Source organism: Phyllobates terribilis, unplaced genomic scaffold (genome assembly GCF_046119375.1).
Source record: "Phyllobates terribilis strain yellow unplaced genomic scaffold, ASM4611937v1 Scaffold_13__5_contigs__length_258822181, whole genome shotgun sequence".
Classification (NCBI taxonomy): domain Eukaryota; kingdom Metazoa; phylum Chordata; class Amphibia; order Anura; family Dendrobatidae; genus Phyllobates; species Phyllobates terribilis.
The window spans coordinates 29,269,427-29,294,209 of record NW_027362773.1 but is presented as its reverse complement, the minus strand read 5'-3'; the positions used below and the strand labels follow the sequence as shown (position 1 = coordinate 29,294,209).

The 24,783-nt window shown below is 46.7% G+C and overlaps 1 protein-coding gene across 2 annotated transcripts in view; it reads left to right on the top strand.

Annotated features, from left to right (window-relative positions):
- Positions 1 to 7,760: 7,760 nt before the first annotated feature.
- Positions 7,761 to 24,783, top strand: part of LOC141174497 (4-galactosyl-N-acetylglucosaminide 3-alpha-L-fucosyltransferase FUT6-like) — a 134,652-nt gene continuing 117,629 nt past the window's right edge. For both annotated transcript variants that reach the window (XM_073659428.1, XM_073659427.1), the window contains exon 1: positions 7,761 to 7,903. The gene's annotated coding sequence lies outside the window, so the exon portion shown is untranslated. The remainder of the gene's footprint in view (positions 7,904 to 24,783) is intronic.

The following is a 24,783-nucleotide window of genomic DNA, read 5'->3' as shown; positions in this document are numbered from 1 at the left end:
CACTCTGCAATAGGCCAAAAAGGATTAGCTTTGCTAGATTCAGCCAAATGCTGTGAAAAAAACTTGCACAGCACTGGCACAGACCTGCCTGGCAAAAACTGATAGGAACTGATGTAACCTAGTCCTGAAAAGGACTCCAATTACAATTAGTCTTTACTCCCACAACCTATCTATTTAAGAGCACAGACCTGCCTGATAAAAGTCATAGGAAATGCTGTAACCTAGTCCTTAAAAGGACTGCAATCACAACTATTCCCTACTCCCAAGCTATCTGTAGATTTGTGCGAAAATTGGCTTGAAATTAACAAGGTATAGCGCACACAGCAACAGCGGTGCCGTCTAACACGCAGCTGCAGCAGTGAGAAAATGGTGGCGACGGGGAAAATGGCTTGGTCTTATAGGGCAAGGACATGTGACATACACTGCCAATGACACATGCCCTTGCTTGTGTGAAAAAAAGCACTTCGCTCCGTGTGTGCGCTGCTGATAGGCTGACAGATTGCACCTCCCCACTGTAAATGCGGGAAAGAGAAAAAAAAAATGGAGATCTTCATTGTTCCTGCAGAGATCTGTAGCACCCTGAGGATTCGGCTGCTACAGGAGTATTGCACCTCAACCCAGAGGTGTGATATTCCACTCCCGGGTAAGGAAGGAGTGTGGAACTGAGCTCGGTAGGCTGCATGCACTACACACATCCCATTTCCGGGGAACAGGCCGACGGTACTCCCACTTAGAAATGTGCAGGTACGACCGAGTCTGTTCCTGGCTGGAGTGGGAGGGGGGGTGGTACATCCCAAGTAGTGTAGGGGCAGATAGGGGGAGCAGCCTGGGTAAAGTTAGGAGCTCATTGGGTGCTGGTCACCTGAGCTCACACATAGAGGGTGTATATAAGGTGGGCACCAACTAAGATCAGGGTCAGATGCAGAGGATCAGATGCAGAGAGGATCAGCTGCAGAGAACAAGTCAGGAGAGGAGAGAAGAAAGACCAAGACCCAGAGTGAGAGAGGAGAAAAGAGAGAGACCCAGAGCACAGAAGAGAAGGACTCTGAGATCCCAACTAAAAGCACCGGGTGAAGAGTCGGCATCAGGGTACCGGAACCCAAGCTGGTGGGGGTAAAAACATTCCCCAGCCAGAGACCGGAGACCGTGGGCAGCGTCTGCCACGGTCACCCATCACATCCACCCCGAAGGCACACCACATGAAGGGTCAGGGAACCCAGGGCCAAGGGTGTCCCAACAGAAGGCCCGAGGGAGCTGGACCTAGGTGGATTACTGGTGGGGACGGCCAGAGAACGGGACAGAAAGAGAGCTCAGGGCCACGCTCCGGACTTGTTTGGGGGTTGGCTGGATCCAGGACCTGGTGGACGCAGCACGGCTCGGGTGGTCACTAGCAGCTGGAGTGACCAGTACAACATCTGCAGTAAGTAAACACCCTTAACTGCACAACCCGACTCTGTCTTCACTGCCGTCTGCACTACATCACCACAACCCCCATCCTCTGCGCCTGTCCCCTCTGAGGCTATACCCCTCCCGTTGGGGGTTATCCCACCAAGCTGCGTACCCACCATCAGCCTCAGCGGACCCTGCTGCAGCGGCGGCCACAGTGACCGCATCACAACGGGTGGCGTAGTCGACACAAAAGAACTCTTAATAACATCTGTAGGACTGCCACATAACACTGAGCTTGACGCCCTGGGCACGGGGCCGGGTCACAGCCGCTCGGAGACTACAACCCCCCATCTGATCCGGTGCCGGGTATTCCCCTCAAAAAGGAATATGTCCCAGGGGGCGCGTCAACTTTGGCGTAGTCGGCAGGATTACGTGCCCGCAACACCCGGGTACTGCGTGCCTGAAGAAAAGTGCAAGTTTACCTCAGAAAGAAGTCTCCCGCCGGTTCCGGAGGGTCCACGCCATCGGACTCCATCACCAGTCGTTTCCCGCCGATTGTCCGCCATTTCCAACTTGTTCCCGCCATCTGCGGAGTTTCCCGCCACTGGGCGACGCTTCCCGCCAAAACCGCAGATTTCCCGCCTTGGAAGAGCAGCGGACGCCATTATGGGCGTGCCAAAGGAGGGCAAGAGGCCACCTCCCATCGTGGGCCAGGACAGAAAATGGCGCCAAAAGTGGAAACCGCCCCCACCAACAGAGACTGTGATGCTGGAGGTGTCTGTCAGCGTGAAAGAACTACCCCTGGAGCTGACAGTCACCGAGTTGCCCCGGGACCGCCCTCAAAGTGGGAGGAGACGAGAGAAAAGAACAAAGATGGGTGCCGCCTGGAGCAGTCTGGAGCGAGCGCACCCGGAGGCAAGAAGCCTGGAGAAGAGTAGCAGAGAAGCTCACCCGGAGATGTCCAGAGAGCAGAGCAGCACCGGCCCGCTGGCCAGGAGCCTGCTGGAAGAAGAGCAGAGCAGCACCGACCCGTTGGTCAGGAGCCTGCTGGACACCACGACCCCACTAGGCCTAGTGGAGGTCCTTGCACGGCTCCCCCGAGACCGGGAGTGTGCACAGACTGCCCTGGAGGGCCTCGCACGGAGGATGGCCCGGGTACAGCGCGAGATATTGGCGGAATGGAGCCGGGAGATGGCCCAGCAAGCTGAAACCAAGACCCGGAGCACGCCAGCCGAGATGAGGAAGGAGACCGCCTCTGAGGATGGCGCGGGAGGACTGAAGGCCGGAGACGGCGCCGAGAAGGGAGCCGAACGAGTGGAGGCAGGTAAAGGGGACGTCTATACCCCAAACCGGGAAACCGCGTACCTGCCCCAGCTCCCCGTCGCAGAGCCCGAAGTCTATCCTGCCGTGCCCGTCGCTGCAACGTCACCGCCGCAGACTAGGCCTCAAACGGGAGCCGCGACCCCTGTGACGTCACACGCCTCGACCCCGAGCGTGACCAAGCAGGAAGTACCACCAGCCTGGTCGCAAGGCCTAGTACCCCCGGGCGCCGCAATACCAACAGCGCCCCCTACCTCCGCGGAGCCACCGGCCTGGTCGCAGGGCCAAGTAGCCCAGGGCGCCGCCGTCCTTACGGTGCCCTTTACCTTCCAGATACCCCCGGCCTGGCCGCAAGGCCCGGGCAACCCGGGCGCTAATACCACCGCGCCCATAAGACCAAAAGTGCCGCATCTGGGAGAAGATCTGTTCGCCCAACATACGTGCCCGGATGGGCAGCCCTTCATATGGCCACCGGAGTTTCACCATCCCCGACTCCGGAGAGAGAGACCCCTGGATGAACCCCTGATCCCGGCTCCAAAGCCCGTAAAGAGGATCTCGCCCCCGCTAGCGGAAGCGCAGTTTGAGTGGGACCCCACCGGAGAAGATCTCATGGGGTTCACTCAGGAGACTCGGGCAGCTGCAGCGGAGCGTGCTGAGTGCTGCCGCCAACAGCTCGAGGTCTTCGAGAGGGAGCGGAGAGAGAGGCGGGTCCGGGAACAGCAAGCTCAAATAAGGAGCGCGGAGCAGAAGAGCCGGGCCAGGAGAGACCCCCGTGCAGCGCATAGTCCCCGCACCACCGGGACTGTGATAAAGTTTAACATGCAGCATGGGTGGGGCTTCATCCGAGACCACCGCACCCTAGGCGACGTCTTCGTGACCAGGAGAGACGTTGAGTCCCACCTACCGGAGGGACACAGAGGTCGTGACCTTTACATCGGAGACGAGGTCACCTTCACCCGGCACAAGTGTGCCAAAGGACCCTACGCCCTCCATGTGCATCGCCTGACGGAGGAGGAGTTGCGGTGCGAGGAGGAGGAGCAAGAGGACCCGGACGGGTCTGAAGTTACCACCAGCAAAAAGCAAAGAGCAGGAGGAAGACGCCGTTGAGTGCGGCAGAGCAGAAGCTGTAAATAGTTACCCAATCGGGGTATAAAGAAACTGAAACTGTTGATACTTATATATAGTCCCCGTTGGGACCAGCTGAGTGAACTGTTCACCCGTTAACCCCTTAATCCCACAGGCTGAGGACTGTGAGCAGCCATTCCCTTCCCTCTACCTGGCCGAGGACTGAGAGCGGCCAACTTCCCCTGTATATAGTTGCGCGTCCTAAAGCGCCCCCTACCGGTTTTATAGGAAAACCAGTTTTTCAAAGAGACTGTCGCACTTTTCCCGGACACACGTTGCACAGTGTCCGGAGGAGGAGCCAGAGGCGACGAGAATGTTGTATATGAAAAGTTTTATGCTAATATATGTTGTTTTATATGTTTTATATGTTCATATGAAAAAATTTGTATGTTTTGGTGTTTTTGTCTTTACAGCCCGAGGACGTGCTGTGGTTTACCAGGGGGGAATGTAGCACCCTGAGGATTCGGCTGCTACAGGAGTATTGCACCTCAACCCAGAGGTGTGATATTCCACTCCCGGGTAAGGAAGGAGTGTGGAACTGAGCTCGGTAGGCTGCATGCACTACACACATCCCATTTCCGGGGAACAGGCCGACGGTACTCCCACTTAGAAATGTGCAGGTACGACCGAGTCTGTTCCTGGCTGGAGTGGGAGGGGGGGGTGGTACATCCCAAGTAGTGTAGGGGCAGATAGGGGGAGCAGCCTGGGTAAAGTTAGGAGCTCATTGGGTGCTGGTCACCTGAGCTCACACATAGAGGGTGTATATAAGGTGGGCACCAACTAAGATCAGGGTCAGATGCAGAGGATCAGATGCAGAGAGGATCAGCTGCAGAGAACAAGTCAGGAGAGGAGAGAAGAAAGACCAAGACCCAGAGTGAGAGAGGAGAAAAGAGAGAGACCCAGAGCACAGAAGAGAAGGACTCTGAGATCCCAACTAAAAGCACCGGGTGAAGAGTCGGCATCAGGGTACCGGAACCCAAGCTGGTGGGGGTAAAAACATTCCCCAGCCAGAGACCGGAGACCGTGGGCAGCGTCTGCCACGGTCACCCATCACATCCACCCCGAAGGCACACCACATGAAGGGTCAGGGAACCCAGGGCCAAGGGTGTCCCAACAGAAGGCCCGAGGGAGCTGGACCTAGGTGGATTACTGGTGGGGACGGCCAGAGAACGGGACAGAAAGAGAGCTCAGGGCCACGCTCCGGACTTGTTTGGGGGTTGGCTGGATCCAGGACCTGGTGGACGCAGCACGGCTCGGGTGGTCACTAGCAGCTGGAGTGACCAGTACAACATCTGCAGTAAGTAAACACCCTTAACTGCACAACCCGACTCTGTCTTCACTGCCATCTGCACTACATCACCACAACCCCCATCCTCTGCGCCTGTCCCCTCTGAGGCTATACCCCTCCCGTTGGGGGTTATCCCACCAAGCTGCGTACCCACCATCAGCCTCAGCGGACCCTGCTGCAGCGGCGGCCACAGTGACCGCATCACAACGGGTGGCGTAGTCGACACAAAAGAACTCTTAATAACATCTGTAGGACTGCCACATAACACTGAGCTTGACGCCCTGGGCACGGGGCCGGGTCACAGCCGCTCGGAGACTACAACCCCCCATCTGATCCGGTGCCGGGTATTCCCCTCAAAAAGGAATATGTCCCAGGGGGCGCGTCAGATCCATCCCCTGCCCCTCCCCCCACCCCGCTGTACACTCAAACTGCGTGTTAACATTAATTTTCATCATTACTGAGAAAAAATCCAGTTATGATTTTGGTGCACGAACAGTTATCGAACATAACCTCGAACAGCCGAATTTTTCTCAAATTGTTCGTGTTCGCCGAACAGCTCGAACACCGCCCAAAACAGCTCGAATTTGAGATTGGCGAACAGTTCGAGTAGAACAACGCTCATCTCTAGTGATGATAGCTACAATGCCAGTTAAATGGCACTTGTCTGCTGTGGTCACTATTTGGATGCAGCAGACCCATGTAAGCTACAGTGGTGGCCAAAAGTATTGGCACCCCCTACAATTCTGTCAAATAATACTCAGTTTCTTCCTGAAAATGATTGCAATCATAAATTCTTTGGTATTATTATCTTCATTTAATTTGCTTGCAAGGAAAAAACACAAAAGAGAATGAAGCAAAAATCAAATCATTGATCATTTCACACAAAACTCCAAAAATGGGCCAGACAAAAGTATTCGCACCCTCAGCCTAATACTTGGTTGCACAACCTTTAGCCAAAATAACTGCGAACAACTGCTTCCGGTAACCATCAGTGAGTTTCTTACAATGCTCTGCTGGAATTGTAGACCATTCTTCTTTGGCAAACTGCTCCAGGTCCCTGATATTTGAAGGGTGCCTTCTCCAAACTGCCATTTTGAGATTTCTCCACAGGTGTTCTATGTGATTCAGGTCTGGACTCATTCCTGGCCACCTTAGAAGTCTCCAGTGCTTTCTCTCAAACCATTTTATAGTGCTTTTGGAAGTGTGTTTTGGGTCATTGTCCTGCTGGAAGACCCATGACCTCTGAGGGACACCCATCTTTCTCACTCTGGGCCCTACATTATGCTACAAAATTTTTTGGTAGTCTTCAGACTTCATAATGCCATGCACACGGTCAAGCAGTCCAGTGCCAGAGGCAGCAAAGCAACCCCAAAACATCAGGGAACCTCCGCCATGTTTGACTGTAGGGACCGTGTTCTTTTCTTTGAATGCCTCTTTTTTTTCCCTTTACACTCTATGTTGATGCTTTTCGCAAAAAAGCTCTACTTTTGTCTCATCTGACCAGAGAACATTCTTCCAAAACGTTTTAGGCTTTCTCAGGTAAGTTTTGGCAAACTCCAGCCTGGCTTTTTTATGTCTCGGGGTAAGAAGTGGGGTCTTCCTGGGTATCCTACCATACAGTCCCTTTTCATTCAGACGCCGATGGATAGTACGGGTTGACACTGTTGTACCCTCGGACTGCAGAGCAGCTTGAACTTGTTTGGATGTTAGTCGAGGTTCTTTATCCACCATCCGCACAATCTTGCGTTGAAATCTCTCGTCAATTTTTCTTTTCCGTCCACATCTAGGTTAGGGAGGTTAGCCACAGTGCCATGGGCTTTAAACTTCTTGATGACACTGCGCACGGAAGACACAGGAACATTCAGGTCTTTGGAGATGGACTTGTAGCCTTAAGATTGCTCATTCTTCCTCACAATTTGGTTTCTCAAGTCCTCAGACAGTTCTTTGGTCTTCTTTCTTTTCTCCATGCTCAATGTGGTACACACAAGGACACAGGACAGAGGTTGAGTCAACTTTAATCCATGTTAACTGGCTGCAAGTGTGATTTAGTTATTGCCAACACCTGTTAGGTGCCACAGGTAAGTTACAGGTGCTGTTAATTACACGAATTAGAGAAGCATCACATGATTTTTCAAACAGTGCCAATACTTTTGTCCACCCCCTTTTTTAGGTTTGGTGTGGAATTGTATCCAATTTGGCTTTAGGACAAGTCTTTTTGTGTTTTTTCATTGAAGACAAATTAAATGAAGATAATAATACCAAAGAATTTGTGATTGCAAACATTTTCAGGAAGAAACTGAGTATTATCTGACAGAATTGCAGGGGTGCCAATACTTTTGGCCACCACTGTATATGTGAACACGAACCATGACCACCATAGCATCTCCAGAGGAAAGAATAAGTGATTGATGTTTCTTTTGTTATTTATACCTTCTGTGGCTGTCTAAGGTACTGTGATATAGTCACAATGTTTCTTGGAGCCTTGTAATATTCTTAGAACTGACAACAAGTCGGTATTACACAATATAGAAAAAATTGCTACATTGTTTATTAATTGAACCGCAACTTATTTTCCCAAATGTTTAATCAATGACATATAATTACAGAGTACATAAACTATTAAAGCATATTCAGTAAATAGTTCATGAACACAACCAGGAACATGTAAGGAGCTGGGTACAGCCTCTCCTCGCCCTCATTCCTCTCCTGTCATTAAGCTACAGTAAGTGTCCCAGTATGACACTTGTTCATATTGGATCAGAGTAGCAGTCTACATTAGAGGTAAGACTTTACTAATGCTTGAAATAGACTAGATATTTTAATATTTGCTTTCCAAAGGCAAACACGTGCATATAGAAGTAATTTTTTATATATTTTATAATTTTATAAACTTAAGATAAAGCAAATATCTTCATGGAGATTATAAAATCCATGTTTAAATAATGACTAAATGTACATTTATCAATAATTTACTGTGTTGGGGATTAACTATAGCAAACTAAGAGGGGTTCTTTTACTTTTCTTAAAGGGTATGCCTACCATTGGACAATAAATGTAATTGGTGGGGATGTTTCCAACAGTATGGCTATGGGTTGTGCATCGACTCAATGTATCTTTCAATTAGTCAACATATTGGGATCAGTATTGGTTATGTTAATAGTAAGGCCAGCGCTATATGGAGAATTTTTGCAGAGCTACTGATAGATTTTAACTATTAGTTACACCTGCAACCCAAAGGAGTACATTGTGTTGCAAGCAATCTTGTGAACTGTGGCTGACAATCAAAAATTAAAATCCATGAGCAGCCCTACAAAATTTGTTTGTGGGGTCATAGCTTTATCATAACCTGTGCGGCCATTATAATCAGCAGCGCAATTGTCTTTTGGCAAAATTAAGTGATTGCTACTCTAGGTGTTACTTAAAGTAATCTTAACCCTTCAAGACATGGTCTTGTGTAATACTTAAGGACAGAGTATTTTTTTTTCTTGTTTTATCTCTGCATTCCAAAAGCCGGACCTTCATATATTTCATTAACATGTAGTAGTTTGTTTTTTTGCAGGAAGAGATGGATTTTTTATTGGAACCAGTTTAAAGTACTTATTAATTCATTTTTATTAACTCTTTCTGGAGGGAGAGGAGGCAAACAATAATTCTGCAAAAAAAAAAATTAGGTTTCATATTTTATTCTGTTATTGTGAGGCATGCGTTACTTTTATTCTGTGCAGAAGTACAATTACAATTAAAGAAAAAAATATTTGCTTTTGTACTGACCATTTCTGAGACTTATAACTTTGTAATAGTTCTATCGCAAAACCTATATCATGGATTTTTAATAGCAAAATGAGCTGTAATTTTCATTAGTAATATTTTGAGGTACAATGCAACCTCTTGACCATCATGTTTCCATTTTTTTTGGTGAGCAGTAAAAATGAAAAACAGCAATTCTGGAATGGCTGATTTTTGACATGTCAGCGATATTCTACGAAACATTAAAATTATGGTAACATATTAATATATTTTATTTTAATGTTTTACCACATAGAGTATGGTGCATGCTCATTTTGCTGTGAATTTGCTGTGAAAATTCATAACTAGTTTCGTTCTTCATTTAAGTGGTGAAATCCACAGTGAAAATCCACAACAGAAGTAGACATTTCGTGATTTTTTGCAGAGAATCTGTCAGTAGGATCAACTCTCCTAAGTCAACTATATGGTCATGTAGGTGTCACGCCAGGTGTGGGAAAGACTTAGTGCAACACAGAGGGAAAAGGGAAAGGGAGCCCATACACTAGGAAAAGGGGGAAATGGAGAACCTCTAGTCTGATCTGGCGTCACCCTGTCTCAACTACCATCTCTATATTGCCACTTCAGCAATCGCCGCACACGTGCCTCGCCCTACTCTCCCTGGCGTATGGCTACAGCTAGGGATGGGAGGAGATGAGCACTAGTCAACCTCCACAAAACTCTATAGACAACAAGGGTACACAAAACAGGGGGAAATGGCTTAGCTTTAGCTGAACTCCAAATAAGCACAAGGCCTCAAGCTCCAGAGAGGACGAAGTACTGCTCCTGCTAAGCTTCACAAGTAGAAATGAATATAGCCGGCGACTCCCTCTCAGACACACCAAGTATATATACACCCAGGCCAGAGAGCTAATTAGCAAGAGAGAGGTAGCCGCTCGGTCCTAAAGACAGCCTCATATCTAAGAAGCTGTCTGAAATGGCAAACGTAGAGATCTCCTGCAACCCACTGCAGGGCAACTGTCTGTCACCTCTGACACACCCGTGACAGTAGGTTATAGGAAGCTGAATAACATGATACCGAGCAAGGTGTGCTAAGTTGTTTCCTTAACTCCCATAGAAGTGAAGGAGCTGTTTCCTTATTCCCGCATCTAGACCTGTTTTCCCACTTTAGGCATGGCTGCGATAAGAATAACCCTTTACCCATTTAGATTTAAAGGGAACCTGACAGCTGATCTACGGGACGCATGCATCAGGTACTGTCTGTATGATCTCAGCCATTTATGTCTATCTCTGAAACACTGTGGCAGTAAATCCCAAAAATTTGGCTGGAGGATCCAATGATCTAATGTGTATGTGGGCCTTCAATCTCTACCCTGATGGCAGGAATAGAGGGAAAGAAGGATCAAGCAGTTGGATTTCAACATGTCCAATCCTTTTGTTCTTAGGTGAGATAAGTGACTCTTCTTATTCCCCTCTCCCCATTCATGGTGGGGGTAGGAAGGAATAGCTGTCAACCAACAGCCAACTAATATGTCCATCTGGGTCAACTTGATATAGGACTTGGATCTTGTCCAGACATCCGTTTTTTAATGTACATGAAAAAAACAGACCAATTGGTCAGTGTGCCAGTTTTTACCATCAGTATTTCATCAATGATTTTATGATTTTCTTGCATGCAAAAAAAAAAATTCAAACTTTCTCCTACCCATGGCAATGCCATCTATGTACTATGGATGATTTTCAAAGATCAATAGACTTGTATGGGTAATTTTGATCCAAGATCAAAAACGGACATGTCTCTGTGATTTTTTTGCAGACACGTGAACAACACCATGGACTACAGGTGCTTCTCACAAAATTAGAATATCATCTAAGAGTTAATTTATTTCAGTTCTTCAATACAAAAAGTGAAACTCATACAGTATATTATATAGAGTCATTACAAACAGAGTGATCTATTTCAAGTGTTTATTTCTGTTAATGTTGATGATTATGGCTAACAACCAATGAAAACACAAAAGTCATTATCTCAGTAAATTAGAATAATTAACAATAAACACCTGCAGAGGCTTCCTACACATTTAAAAAGGTCCCTTAGTCTGTTTCAGTAGGCTCCACAATCATGAGGAAGACTGCTGACTTGACAGATGTCCAGAAGGCAGTCATAGACACACTCCACAAGGAGGGTAAGCCACAAAAGGTCATTGCTAAAGAAGCTGGCTGTTCATAGTGTACTGTATCCAAGCATATTAATGTAAAGTTGAGTGGAAGGAAAAAGTGTGGTAGAAAAAAGTGCACAAGCAACTGGGAAAAATGCAGCCTTGAAAGGATTGTTAAGAAAAGGCCATTTCCTAGGCAATCCTGAACATCTGTATTTATTTATAAATTAGGTAAAGGTTAAAATTTATGAGTTAACAATGCTAATGTGATAACCAGAAGTATACTAGGTAAAAGTTTTCCTTTGGCTAAGTTTGCTATGTTTGTCTATGAGAAAAGTCCGCAGGTGAAAAAAAAAATCACGCCAGGTTGTGGGGACGTACCCTAAGTGTTATTATTTTACTAGGGGGAAACTGGGACTCAGAAGGGGATATCCGAGTGGTGGGCAACCCCTTTAAGAATAAAAGGACTGCATGTGTCACATAGAAATCACAGGTATTGAGGTATGTGATAGACAGTGAACATGGCATGCTACTCCAGAAAGATCACCAATTATCACAAGAACCGAATAAATAAGCTATATAGGATAGTGCCTCTATATTCACTATGCATTGTTAGTTATGAAAGTCCATTGTATGGTTGAGCTCTATTTTTCAGATCCAGCTCAAAAATAACCTTCCCAGTATAAGAAGAAAAGTCTGTGGGAAGAGGTTTTTTTTTACCACCCATGACCAGCCTCTTCCGCTTGATTGATGGCTCACTGTCCTTGCCTGGTGCCTGATGTCAAACATACAGTAAGCTGTCAATCACGCTAAATAGGCTGGTGCTGGGCGGGGAAACAACCCAGAGCACTTAACGGATCATTTGCATTTAAATGAACACACTAATTACTCAGGAGTGCTTTAACAGATAAAAGATATGAAGGTGATCATGGATTTACATTTTGCCACAGTATAGATGCGGCGCATACAATTATCAAATTGGACAAGTAAAACAGACATGCACAGTTAAATGTCTATATTTAAAAAAAAGAAACAATATATACAGTACAGACCAAAAGTTTGGACACACCTTCTCATTTAAAGATTTTTCTGTATTTTCATGACTATGAAAATTGTACATTCACACTGAAGGCATCAAAACTATGAATTAACACATGTGGAATTATATACTTAACAAAAAAGTGTGAAACAACTGAAAATATGTCTTATATTCTAGGTTCTTCAAAGTAGCCACCTTTTGCTTTGATGACTGCTTTGCACACTCTTGGCATTCTCTTGATGAGCTTCAAGAGGTAGTCACCGTAAATGGTCTTCCAACAATCTTGAAGGAGTTCCCAGAGATGCTTAGCACTTGTTGGCCCTTTTGCCTGCACTCTGCGGTCCAGCTCACCCCAAACCATCTCGATTGGGTTCAGGTCTGGTGACTGTGGAGGCCGGGTCATCTGGCGTAGCACCCCATCACTCTCCTTCTTGGTCAAATAGCCCTTACACAGCCTGTTGTCCTGTTGAAAAATAAATGATGGTCCAACTAAACGCAAACCGGATGGAATAGCATGCCCCTGCAAGATGCTGTGGTAGCCATGCTGGTTCAGTATGCCTTCAATTTTGAATAAATCCCCAACAGTGACACCAGCAAAGCACCCCCACACCATCACACCTCCTCCTCCATGCTTCACGGTGGGAACAAGGCATTTAGAGTCCATCCGTTCACCTTTTCTGCATCGCACAAAGACACAGTGGTTGGAACCAAAGATCTCAAATTTAGACTCATCAGACCAAAGCACTGATTTCCACTGGTCTAATGTCCATTCCTTGTGTTCTTTAGCCCAAACAAGTTTCTTCTGCTTGTTGCCTGTCCTTAGCAGTGATTTCCTAGCAGCTATTTTACCATGAAGGCCTGCTGCACAAAGTCTCCTCTTAACAGTTGTTGAAGAGATGTGTCTGCTGCTAGAACTCTGTGTGGCATTGACCTGGTCTCTAATCTGAGCTGCTGTTAACCTGCGATTTCTGAGGCTGGTGACTCGGATAAACTTATCCTCGGAAGCAGAGGTGACTCTTGGTCTTCCTTTCCTGGGGCGGTCCTCATGTGAGCCAGTTTCTTTGTAGCGCTTGATGGTTTTTGCAACTGCACTTGGGGACACTTTCAAAGTTTGCCCAATTTTTTCGGACTGACTGACCTTCAGTTCTTAAAGTAATGATGGCCACTCGTTTTTCTTTACTTAGCTGCTTTTTTCTTGCCATAATACAAATTCTAACAGTCTATTCAGTAGAACTATCAGCTGTGTATCCACCTGACTTCTGCACAACACAACTGATGGTCCCAACCCCATTTATAAGGCAGGAAATCCCACTTATTAAACCTGACAGGGCACACCTGTGAAGTGAAAACCATTTCCGGTGACTACCTCTTGAAGCTCATCAAGAGAATGCCAAGAGTGTGCAAAGCAGTCATCAAAGCAAAAGGTGGCTACTTTGAAGAACCTAGAATATAAGACATATTTTCAGTTGTTTCACACTTTTTTGTTAAGTGTATAATTCCACATGTGTTAATTCATAGTTTTGATGCCTTCAGTGTGAATGTACAATTTTCATAGTCATGAAAATGCAAAAAAATCTTTAAATGAGAAGGTTTGTCCAAACTTTTGGTCTGTACTGTATATATGTATATATATATATATATATATATATATACATATATATATATATATATATGTATATATATATATATATTTATATATATATATATATATATATATATATATAAACACAAAGTAATAAACTATGTAAATGGCAAAAAACAGTTTTCAACAAAAACATACTAAATAACATTTGTGCAGTCTATAAATTTGTTCTAAGAAATAGAATTGCCTCCATCAGATCCTCCTTCATAGATGACCTCAAATCTGATCTAATAATTTTAAGGCTAGAGAACAACCTCTCTACACTAACTTGGGTTGGAGGCAAAGCCGTAACCACATGGGCAACATCTCTAACAATTTCCGGGTATAAAGGAATTGCCTCATGCACAGTCAGTTTTGATGAACGGTTGAATTTTTCTATTTCTTTGAGAGCAAGTGAAACATTTTGCTGAAATATGGTCAATCTGCTTGCTATAGGAGATGGAGAGAAATCTTTTTCCTTGCGGCAACGCTTTGCCTGCTCCATGTCATCCAAATACATGTCAAAGTCTAACTGCTCATCTGATGAGGATGAAGATATGGCAGCAGTAGCACTGTCAGGACCCAAGTCCTCTTGCGCCTGGCAGTCCTCCTGTAGGCCACTCATCCTAACTGCTACCTCAGTCAGAGCTTCTTTTCCTTTAGTAAGCTGTTGATCATCAAGCAGTATACGATGACTTGGGTCCACATAAACAGCTGCCAGAAAATTTTATTTTCCAATAGCTGTGTCTCTCTCCGTTTCATTGAAGCAGAAATGCCATCTGCGATTAAACCTCCTCTTTGGGACAGGCAAAATAGCAAGTTCTTCCACTCCCTTATGAAAATGCCAGGAGTTAAATCCTCAGCTTGTAATTTTTTAGTCACGGTAAATGGGTGATTAAGCAATTCCTTCAATTCAGCCACCTGTGTCCATTGACCTTCATTTAAGGTTACCTGAGGGTTCGCCATATCTATAAGAAACGGTTTTAGTGCAAGCAATCGCTCAATCATTATATAAGTGCTGCCCCACCGAGTGGCTTGATCGACAATTGCCCCTTTCCCAGCACGTTTCTTCAAGATGGAATCAATTTTAGGGGTGCTGGCGGCAATAATCAATTTCTTCACTTTTCCAATCAGATTTCCAGCATGTCCCTCTTGCAGACTATCTCTTATTGCGAGCTGCAGCGTGTGCCCAACACAGCGCATGTGATGAATAGGAAAGAGGTGTGAAGCAGCTTCAACAAGATCATCTATTTCTAAAGTATAATTTTGCTGTTCTTCTGTTGTAATATCTGTTTGTTCCTCAGTTACATGAACAGCACTGTGGCCTTCCATCTCAAACATACTGAATCCTACATTTTCTTCTAGCTGTTGTTCATTCCTCTCATTCATCAGTTTAATTGTACTTATCATGTTTGAAGCCTTGTCCGTTACAATAGCAAGAACCTGTTCTTTTTTGAGTTTGTAATCTTGCAGAACTTTTTCCACTAAGGCCTGGAGAAACTGGCTGCTGTGATGAGCTTTAGGATCTTTTACTGCCAGTGTCTTGGTAACAATTTCTTTGTTGTCACAAACATCGAACATTGATGGCAAAATAGTTCACTCTGTGACGTGTGCAGGCTTCCATTTTAAGAAACATGAAGCGTCTTTTGAGAGTCTTTATAAGATCTTCCTTTTGTTTAAGGGCTTCTTCAATCACTAATTTTCTAATACTTTCTCTTTCCAGAGAAACAGCAAGTGTGCGGGCCATTTCTCCATTAAGAGCTGTAAAAGCTGGTCGTGCAAATAATGATACTGGTACACCGTCCTTCACAACAAGCTGTATGAGCTGTCTTTTAAACATATCTGCTGTCATTGTTACAGTAACTTTGTCACTTACAAAATATCTTGTTAATGATGTTTGAGATGCTCTTTCCTCCTCCTTTGCCTGGCAGGAAGTGCTGGGCGCGGGTTTCTTGGTGCTGGGCGCGAGTTTCTTGGTGCTGGGCGCGAGTTTCTTGGTGCTGGGCGTGGGTTTCTTGGTGCTGGGCGCGGGTTTCTTGGTGCTGGGCGCGGGTTTCTTGGTGCTGGGCGTGGGTTTCTTGGTGCTGGGCGCGGGTTTCTTGGTGCTGGGTGCGAGTTTTTTGGTGCTGGGCGCGAGTTTCTTGGTGCTGGGCGCGGGTTTCTTGGTGCGGGGCGCGGGTTTCCTGGTGCTTGGCGTGGGTTTCTTGGTGCTGGGTGCGGGTTTCTTGGTGCTGCTATTATCTTTCTCAGTCACAGCTTTGAAAACTTCTTGGTGGAAGCGTTGTAAATGTCTTTTTAGATTGGAAGCTCTTGTAGGAGCATTTTTATCACTGCCTGAGTATGCACTGATTTTGGCATCACAGGATTTGTTTTCCTCTGGGTCACTTGTCATACATTGACACACAAAATATTTTTCACCTTGAGTCACTGTGAAATGCTCAAATACAGCTAACTTCATGGCGAGCTTCTTACACATTTTGTAATCATATAAATTCACTCTCAAAATAATTTTGTCCTGTAAAATAAAATAATGTATATTATAATTCCAGCAAGAACAGGGAACCATGTACAGTGGGGAAAATAAGAATTTGATACACTGACAATTTTGCAAGTTTTCCTACCTACAAAGAATGGAGAGGTCTGCAATTGTACACTTCACCTGTGAGAGACAGACTAAAAAAAATCCAGAAAATCACATTGTATGATGTAAATAATATGCATTTTATTGCATAATATACATATTTGATACAATAGAAAAACAGAACTTAATATTTGGTACAGAAACCATTGTTTGAAATTACAGAAGTCAGACATTTCCTGTAGATTCTGTTTCTCTCAGGTGAAGTGTATCTATGATTAAAAATTTCAGACCTCTCCATTCTTTGTAGGTGGGAATCGACAGTGTATCAAATACATACTTTCCCCAATGTATAATTTTAGATAGAAATAAACAAACTTTGCATAAATCAATAGTACAGATGATAAATATAAAGTTTGTAAAATATGTTATTAGATAGCTTTACTTTGAATTTCCAATCTCAGGCTTTTCTTAGGGTACAGCTCACTAAATGCTTCACAGTCTATAAAGAGGGGAGGAGGGAGGGAGCAAGTTTGTTGTGCATCATACTCCAGGAACAAAGAAACTGATAACAGAGCTGATAACTTGATGTTTTGGCTTCTATACCCATACAAGTCTTCATACAAGTCCTCATCAATCCTGTTGCTGTATTTTCCCTGTATATTGTATGCATAGGCGGATTATAATGAGGGCAATCTGGGCTACCGCCCGGGGCCCAAGGCTCGGGGGGGGTGACCAGATTGCCCTTATTACAATGTTTTATGAGCTGCCGCCATGCCGCTGATGCGGCACACATACCCCGGCAACTTCACGCAGGGGCAGCAGACTGGGCTGGGGAAGCCCTTGGCCGCTGCCCCACCAGCTCCTTGGCCGCTCCCCCAGCAGATAGCAGACACGGCCCTGTGCGGGGCCGTGTCTGCTGAAATGACGTCACGCTGTGTGTGCCCGGCCTGCACTGCTGCGTGCTTTCTACTGGAGAGAACCTGGACCGGAGACATGCCAGGGGATGGGGACTGGAGACAAGCCGGGGGATGGTGAGTGCCTGCTTCCCAATGTACCCCCTGTGTGTCTGTGTGCATGTATGATTGTGTTTATCTATGTATGTGTGATATGGCTGTTTATATGTATTTTTCTGCATGTCTTCAAATATGTTTAGGCCTTTATGTGTCTTTGTATATGTCTGTATATGTGTCTGTGTGTGTGTGTACATTTCTGCGACCGTATATGTGCAAGTCTGCTTGTATATGTGTCCTATTCGACAAGTGTCTCTGACAGTCATTTCAATGGCAGTCATTCAGGGCAGGAGTCAGGTAACCCACACTTTGTACTCTTTGCTATCTATGTATTTTATTCCTGTGTCCTTATTTCTATGTGCTTTTTTCATACACACTCACCGCCCCATCCCCCCTCCAGCACCACACATCCATATCTGCCCCTCACTCCTTCCCTCTCCCATGTACAGCTCCCATGCTCTTTTGAATTTCCTGAAAAATCTCACTCTGTTCCATACAAAGGTACTGCACAAGAAACCATGTCACAAATCCAAAAACTATCTGCTCTTTCTCTTTTTACTGCTACTACTCATTTCAAGGGACATCTCTCCTAACCCCGGACCACCCTCCACCAACCTCAACCTCTCCCCCACCTCACATCGAAACCCTGCTAACCTAATTAACATCAGCTGTACTCCTTCATCTCCCTCCTTCAACTGCGCACTGTGGAATCCACGGTCTGTATGCAACAAGCTTCCTTTCCTGCACAATTACTTTCTGTCCAACTCTCTCAATCTGCTGGCCCTCACTGAAACCTGGATTCAGGACTCTGACACTGTCTCCCCTGCTGCTATTTCTCATGGCGGCTTGCATTTTTCCCATTCCCCGAGACCTGCGAACAGACTTGGTGGTGGAGTCGGCTTACTCCTGTCCCCACAATGCACCTTCCAGGTCATCCCGCCAGTACCATCACTCTCATTCCCTTCTTTTGAGGTACACACCATCAGGCTCTTCCATCCCCTCTCCCTCAGAGTAGCGGTCGTATACCGTCCCCCAGGCTCACCCACCCAGTTCCTTGACCATTTTTCTGCCTGGCTGCCACACTTCATGTCCTCAGATTTACCAACCCTTATCCTGGGAGACTTCAACATCCCCATAAACAGCCCCACCTCCTCATCCGCATCCCAGCTTCTATCTTTAACCACTTCTCTCGGCCTCTCACAGCTTTCAACCTCTGAGACACACAAAGATGGAAACACCCTTGATCTGGTCTTTGTCCGGCTTAGTTCAATCCCCCACCTAAATAACTCCGCTCTTCCCCTCTCTGATCATAACATTCTCTCCTTCACGCTCACAAATCCTTGCCCGCCCCAGCACACTCCTACCTATCACACATTCAGAAATCTACAAGCCATTAACCCTCATACACTCACAGACTCCCTTCACTCATCACTGTCCCCAATCTCCTCTTCTTCCTGTCCTAATCTGGCTGTAAACCACTACAATGACACTCTCAGAAGCATGCTGGACCAATTAGCGCCCCTCACCCTCAGAACCACTAAACACAGAATAAAACAGCCCTGGCTCACACCGCAAACCCGATTTCTCCAGCGATGCTCTAGAAGTGAAGAACGGCTATGGAGGAAAACTCGGACACCAGAAAACTTTATCCACTACAAATTTATGTTAAAAACATATAACTCTGCCCTTCACCTCGCCAAACAGACCTACTTCACCACCCTGATCTCCTCACTATCCAACAACCCCAAAAAACTCTTCGATATCTTTCACTCCCTCCTCAGTCCTAAAGCGCAGGCCCCCACCACGGACATTTGTGCTGAAGACCTGGCCTCCTACTTCACAGAGAAAATAGACACCATCCGTCAGGAAATCAGCTCCCAGCCACAAAGTGCCGTGACTCCCACCCCCCCGCACATCCCCTCTGGATCCCTCTCCACATTTGACCCAGTCACAGAAGACGAAGTCTCCAGGCTCCTCTCTTGTTCTCATCCCACCACATGCACCACTGACCCCATCCCCTCACATCTACTCCAGCCTCTTTCTTCAGTCGTCACTACTCACCTAACTAAAATCTTCAACCTCTCCCTCTCTTCGGGTATCTTCCCCTCCTCCTTCAAACACTCCATCATCACTCCATTATTAAAAAAGCCCTCTCTTGACCCTTCCTGCACAAACAACTACAGACCAGTCTCCAATCTTCCCTTCATCTCTAAACTCTTGGAGCGCCTGGTCTACTCCCGCCTTACCAGCTACCTCTCCACTCACTCTCTTCTAGACCCATCACAGTCCGGCTTCCGCCCTCTACATTCTACAGAAACTGCACTCATCAAAGTAACCAATGACCTTCTGACAGCAAAACACAATGGTGACCACTCTTTGCTCATTCTTCTTGACCTCTCTGCAGCCTTTGACACCGTTGACCACCACCTCCTACTCTCTATGCTTCACTCAATCAGCATAAAGGACACTGCTCTCTCCTGGTTCTCCTCCTACCTATCTGACCGCTCTTTCAGTGTATCGTTCGCTGGCTCCACTTCTTCCCCTCTTCCTCTCACTATTGGGGTTCCTCAGGGTTCAGTCCTTGGCCCTCTTCTCTTCTCTCTCTACACAGCCCCAATTGGACAGACAATCAGCAAATTTGGTTTGCAGTATCATCTTTATGCTGATGACACACAACTATACACCTCATCCCCTGACCTTACCCCTGCTGTACTACAGAACACCAGTGACTGTCTGGCCGCAGTTTCTAAAATCATGTCCGCTCTCTATCTGAAACTCAACCTCTCAAAAACTGAACTTCTTCTGTTCCCGCCGTCCACTCACCTCTCTAAATCTGACATCTCTCTCTCAGTGTGTGGCACCACAATAAGGCCGAGCAAGCAGGCGCGTTGCTTGGGCGTTGTGTTTGACACCAATCTTTCCTTCACCCTCCACATACAATCTCTTGCCCGCTCTTGTCGCTTGCACCTGAAGAACATCTCTAGAATCCGCCCCTTTCTCACCTTGGAAACAACAAAAACCCTCACTGTTGCCCTGATCCACTCCCGCCTTGACTACTGTAACTCTCTCTTAATTGGCCTCCCCCTCACTCGACTTTCCCCCCTCCAGTCCATCCTTAATGCTGCAGCCAGGGTCATCTATCTGGCTAATCGTTACTCAGACGCTTCCGCTCTGTGCCAGTCATTGCACTGGCTGCCCATGAATTATAGGATCCGATTTAAATTGCTTGTTCTCACCCACAAAGCTCTCCACAGTGTGGCACCCCCCTACATCTCTTCCCTCATCTCTGTCTATCGGCCTACCCGTTTTCTACGCTCTGCAAGCGACTTTCGACTAACAGCCGCACTAATCCGTACCTCCCACTCCCGGCTTCAAGACTTCTTCCGAGCTGCACCCATTCTTTGGAATGCTCTACCCCAAGAAATTAGGATGAACCACAATTTACACAGTTTTAGGCGCTCCCTAAAAACACATCTGTTTAGGGTGGCCTATCACGTTCCCTAATCAAAGTCCTTTTATATTCTCATAGCCCATTCCTTATTTCTCCAAACATAAGTCTCCACCCAACCAAAAAGCACTAGATACTGGCTGGTGATAAGCTCATGCAGCCTCTATCTATCCCTCATCCCCTCAAGATGGCTGGACGATCCTTGTAAATAAGCCATTGTACTTTGTGTCACCCCCACCTCATTGTAGATTGTAAGCTCTTAGGAGCAGGGTCGTCATTATTTTTGCTGTAATTATTGTATTATCTTTAGCTATGTTACTTATGACTGTTGTACATGAACCTGTGAATTGTTAAGCGCTGCGGAATATGTTGGCGCTATATAAATAAAGATTATTATTATTATTATTGTATATACATGACTACGTGTTTGACTGCATGTGCCTGCTTGTGTCTGACTGCATGTGTGACTGCGTGTGTGTATTGTACCCCGGCAACTATGTGCGGCCCCATACTGTACCCCGGCAACTATGTGCGGCCCCATACTGTACCCCGAAAGCTATGTGCTGCCCCATACTGTAACGCAGGAGCTCCGTGCGTACCCGTACTGTAGCCGGCCCCCATCCTGTAGCCCGGGAGCTCCGTGCCGCCCCATCCTGTAGCCCAGGAGCTCCATGCCGCCCCGTGCTGTAGCCCGGGCGCTCCGTGACACCCTGTCCTGTAGCCCGGGAGCTCCGTGCCGCCCCGTCCTGTAGCCCCAGGAGCCATGTGGGACTTTGTACTGTAGCCTGGGAGCCATATGGGGCTTTGTACTGTATCTAGGGAGCTATGTGGGGCTTTGTACTGTATCTAGGGAGCCATGTGGGGCTTTGTACCGTATCTAGGGAGCCATGTGGGGTTTTGTACCGTATCTAAGGAGCCATGTGGGGCTTTGTACCGTATCTAGGGAGCCATATGCGGCTTTGTACCGTATCTAGGGAGCCATGTGGGGCTTTGTACCGTATCTAGGGAGCCATGTGGGGCTTTGTACCGTATCTAGGGAGCCATGTGGGGCTTTATACCGTATCTAGGGAGCCATGTGGGACTTTGTACCGTATCTAGGGAGCCATGTGGGGCTTTGTACCGTATCTAGGGAGCCATGTGGGGCTTTGTACCGTATCTAGGGAGCCATGTGGGGCTTTGTACCATATCTAGGGAGCCATGTGGGGCTTTGTACCATATCTAGGGAGCAATATGGGGCTTTGTACCGTATCTAGGGAGCCATATGGGGCTTTGTACCGTACCTAGGGAGCCATGTGGGGCTTTGTACCGTACCTAGGGAGCCATGTGGGGCTTTGTACCGTATCTAGGGAGCCATGTGGGGCTTTGTACCGTATCTAGGGAGCCATGTGGGGCTTTGTACCGTATCTACGGAGCCATGTTGGGCTTTGTACCGTATCTAGGGAGCCATGTGGGGCTTTGTACCGTATCTAGGGAGCCATGTGGGGCTTTGTACCGTATCTAGGGAGCCATGTGGGGCTTTGTACCGTATCTAGGGAGCCATGTGGGGCTTATACTGTATATAGGGGGATTATGTGGGGACTCATATTGTACCTAGGGGGCTCATACTGTATATAGTGGGATGTCAGCATACTTAATTGTGGTCAATATTAAGGCATACAATTAATTTATAATTTATATGTTAATATTAATATTGTGCAGAATTGATTTCAGCCTATTAGTGCAGCTTCCACAACAGTCATGGTCTCTCATGTGGCCCCTTGGGAAAATTGATCTCCCACTCCTGCTCTATTTTGTTTAGTTCTCTGTTATGCACACAAGGGAAAAATTTGCGCCGCACGCATAGCATGCCGCTTTCTATCTTTTTCCGTCTACAGATATGCACCAAAGCACCTGTGTGTTGCTCACCTGACCTATCACATGATTTATCAAAGGAGATCATGTGACATGTCACATGATACATCAGGTACCAGGGGTGGGGCCCACCTTCTAAACTGCCCAGGGCCCTGGCTACTCTTAATCCACCCCTGATTGTATGTATATTGTATAGAAGCTAGCTTCCCAAAAGTATATGAGCTCAAAGAAAAAACAAACAAGCATCAAGCATACAGAGAGAACATACAGTATACTGGACTATTGATTTATGCACAGTTTATTGAAAGTTTAAATATGCTTTAAGAAGTAATTACCTTAATCTTGTGATCCTGTTCACTCTAGCAATTCTTCTGAGATGAGTGCAGGCCTTCCTTCTTTCTGAGTGCAGGCCTTCCTTCTTTCTGAGTGCAGGCCTTCCTTCTTTCTGAGTGCAGGCCTTCCTTCTTTCTGAGTGCAGGCCTTCCTTCTTTCTGAGTGTGTTTACTTTTTACCCTTGTCTGTAGAGGAGGAGCTTCACTGGTGCTGGAGTGCAGCACCGACTTATCTCAGCTAAGACAAAGCCTAGATCCTCAGGCTACATTCACACCATGGGCGTAGCCAGGATGAAAACTAGGGGGGCGCAGAACCTCATACTGTTCCGCAGAACCTCATACCACACACCTCAGCTGCTGCACAACCTCATACTGCACACCCCTACACTTGAAAATAAAGCCTGCACCTTAAGAAGATGTGGTGAATGCAGTCTATTTATTCCAACTATCAATTGATGTTGATGTGTTACTGAAGACGAGCAATTCCTGTCCTGGGCCTCCTTTTGGGCAGCTATGAGGTGTACCTGACTGGTGCTAAAAAAAAGGAGTGTTAGTCTGTGTGCTACCCGGCTTTCATTCTTTTTGGTACAGATAAGATATGAATAGACAGATATGGATAAATGGATAGATAGATAGATAGATAGATAGATAGATAGATAGATAGATAGATAGATAGATAGATAGATAGATAGATAAAGTCATAGAGGGATAGATAGATGGAGGGATGGATAGATAGATGGAGGGATGGATAGATAGATAGTGGGATTGATGGAGGAATAGATAGATTAATAGAGGGATGGATAGGTAAATAGAGGGATGGATAGATGGAGAGATAGATAGATAGATACAGGGATGGACGGATAAATATATGGATATATAGATGATAGCCATATGGATGCCTAGATGGAGGGATAGATGAAAGGATGGATAGATAGATAGATATATAGATAAGATAGATAAAGTCATAGATAGATAGATGGAGGGATGGATAGATGGAGGGATGGATAGATACATAGTGGATATGACGCGCCCCCTGGGCCAGTGTTGTTGGAGATACCCGGAGCCGGATCAGATGGGGGTTGTAGTCTCCGAGTGGCTGTGACCCGGTCCGTGCCCAGGGTGTCAAGCTCAGTGTGTGGCAGTCCTTATGATGTTACTAGATGTTCTTTTGTGTCGACTACGCCACCCGTTGATTTGCGGTCAAAAGGCCGCCGCTGCAGCAGGGTCCACTGAGGCTGGTGATGTGTGTGCAGCTTAGGTAGTATAACCCCCAACGGGAGGGGTATAGCCTCAGGGGGTCAGTTGCAGAGGATGGGGGTTGTGGTGGTGCAGCGGGGATGGAAATGAGACTCCGAGTCGGGCTGTGCAGTTCAGGGTTTGTTTACTTACTGCAGTTGTTCTGGTCACTCCGGCCTTAAGCGACCACCCGAGCCGTGCTGCGTCCACCAGGTCCTGGACTCGGCCAACCCCCAGGTGATTCTGGAGCGTGGTCCTGAGCTCCCTTTCTGTCCTGTCCTCTTCTCTGGCCTTCCCCACCAGGGATCCACCTATGTCCGGCTCCCTCGGGCCTCTTGGTGGTAACCCTTGTCTCTGGGTTCCCTGACCCTATTCCTGGTCTGCCTTCCGGGTGGATTTAGTGGGTGATCGTGGCAGATCGGTCCTGCCCACGACCTCCGGTTCCTGGCTAAGGTGTGCTGTAGCCTCTGCCAGCTTGGGATCCGGTACCCTGTTGCCAACTCTTCACCCTCTGGTCTAATTTGGGCTCTTGGAGTTCCTTCTTTCTCCCCCCTCTGGGTCTTTCTTTCTCCTCTCTCTCTCTGGGCCTTGGGGCTGCTCTGCTCCTCTGCTTTCCTCCACTGCTCTGCAAAAGACTGAC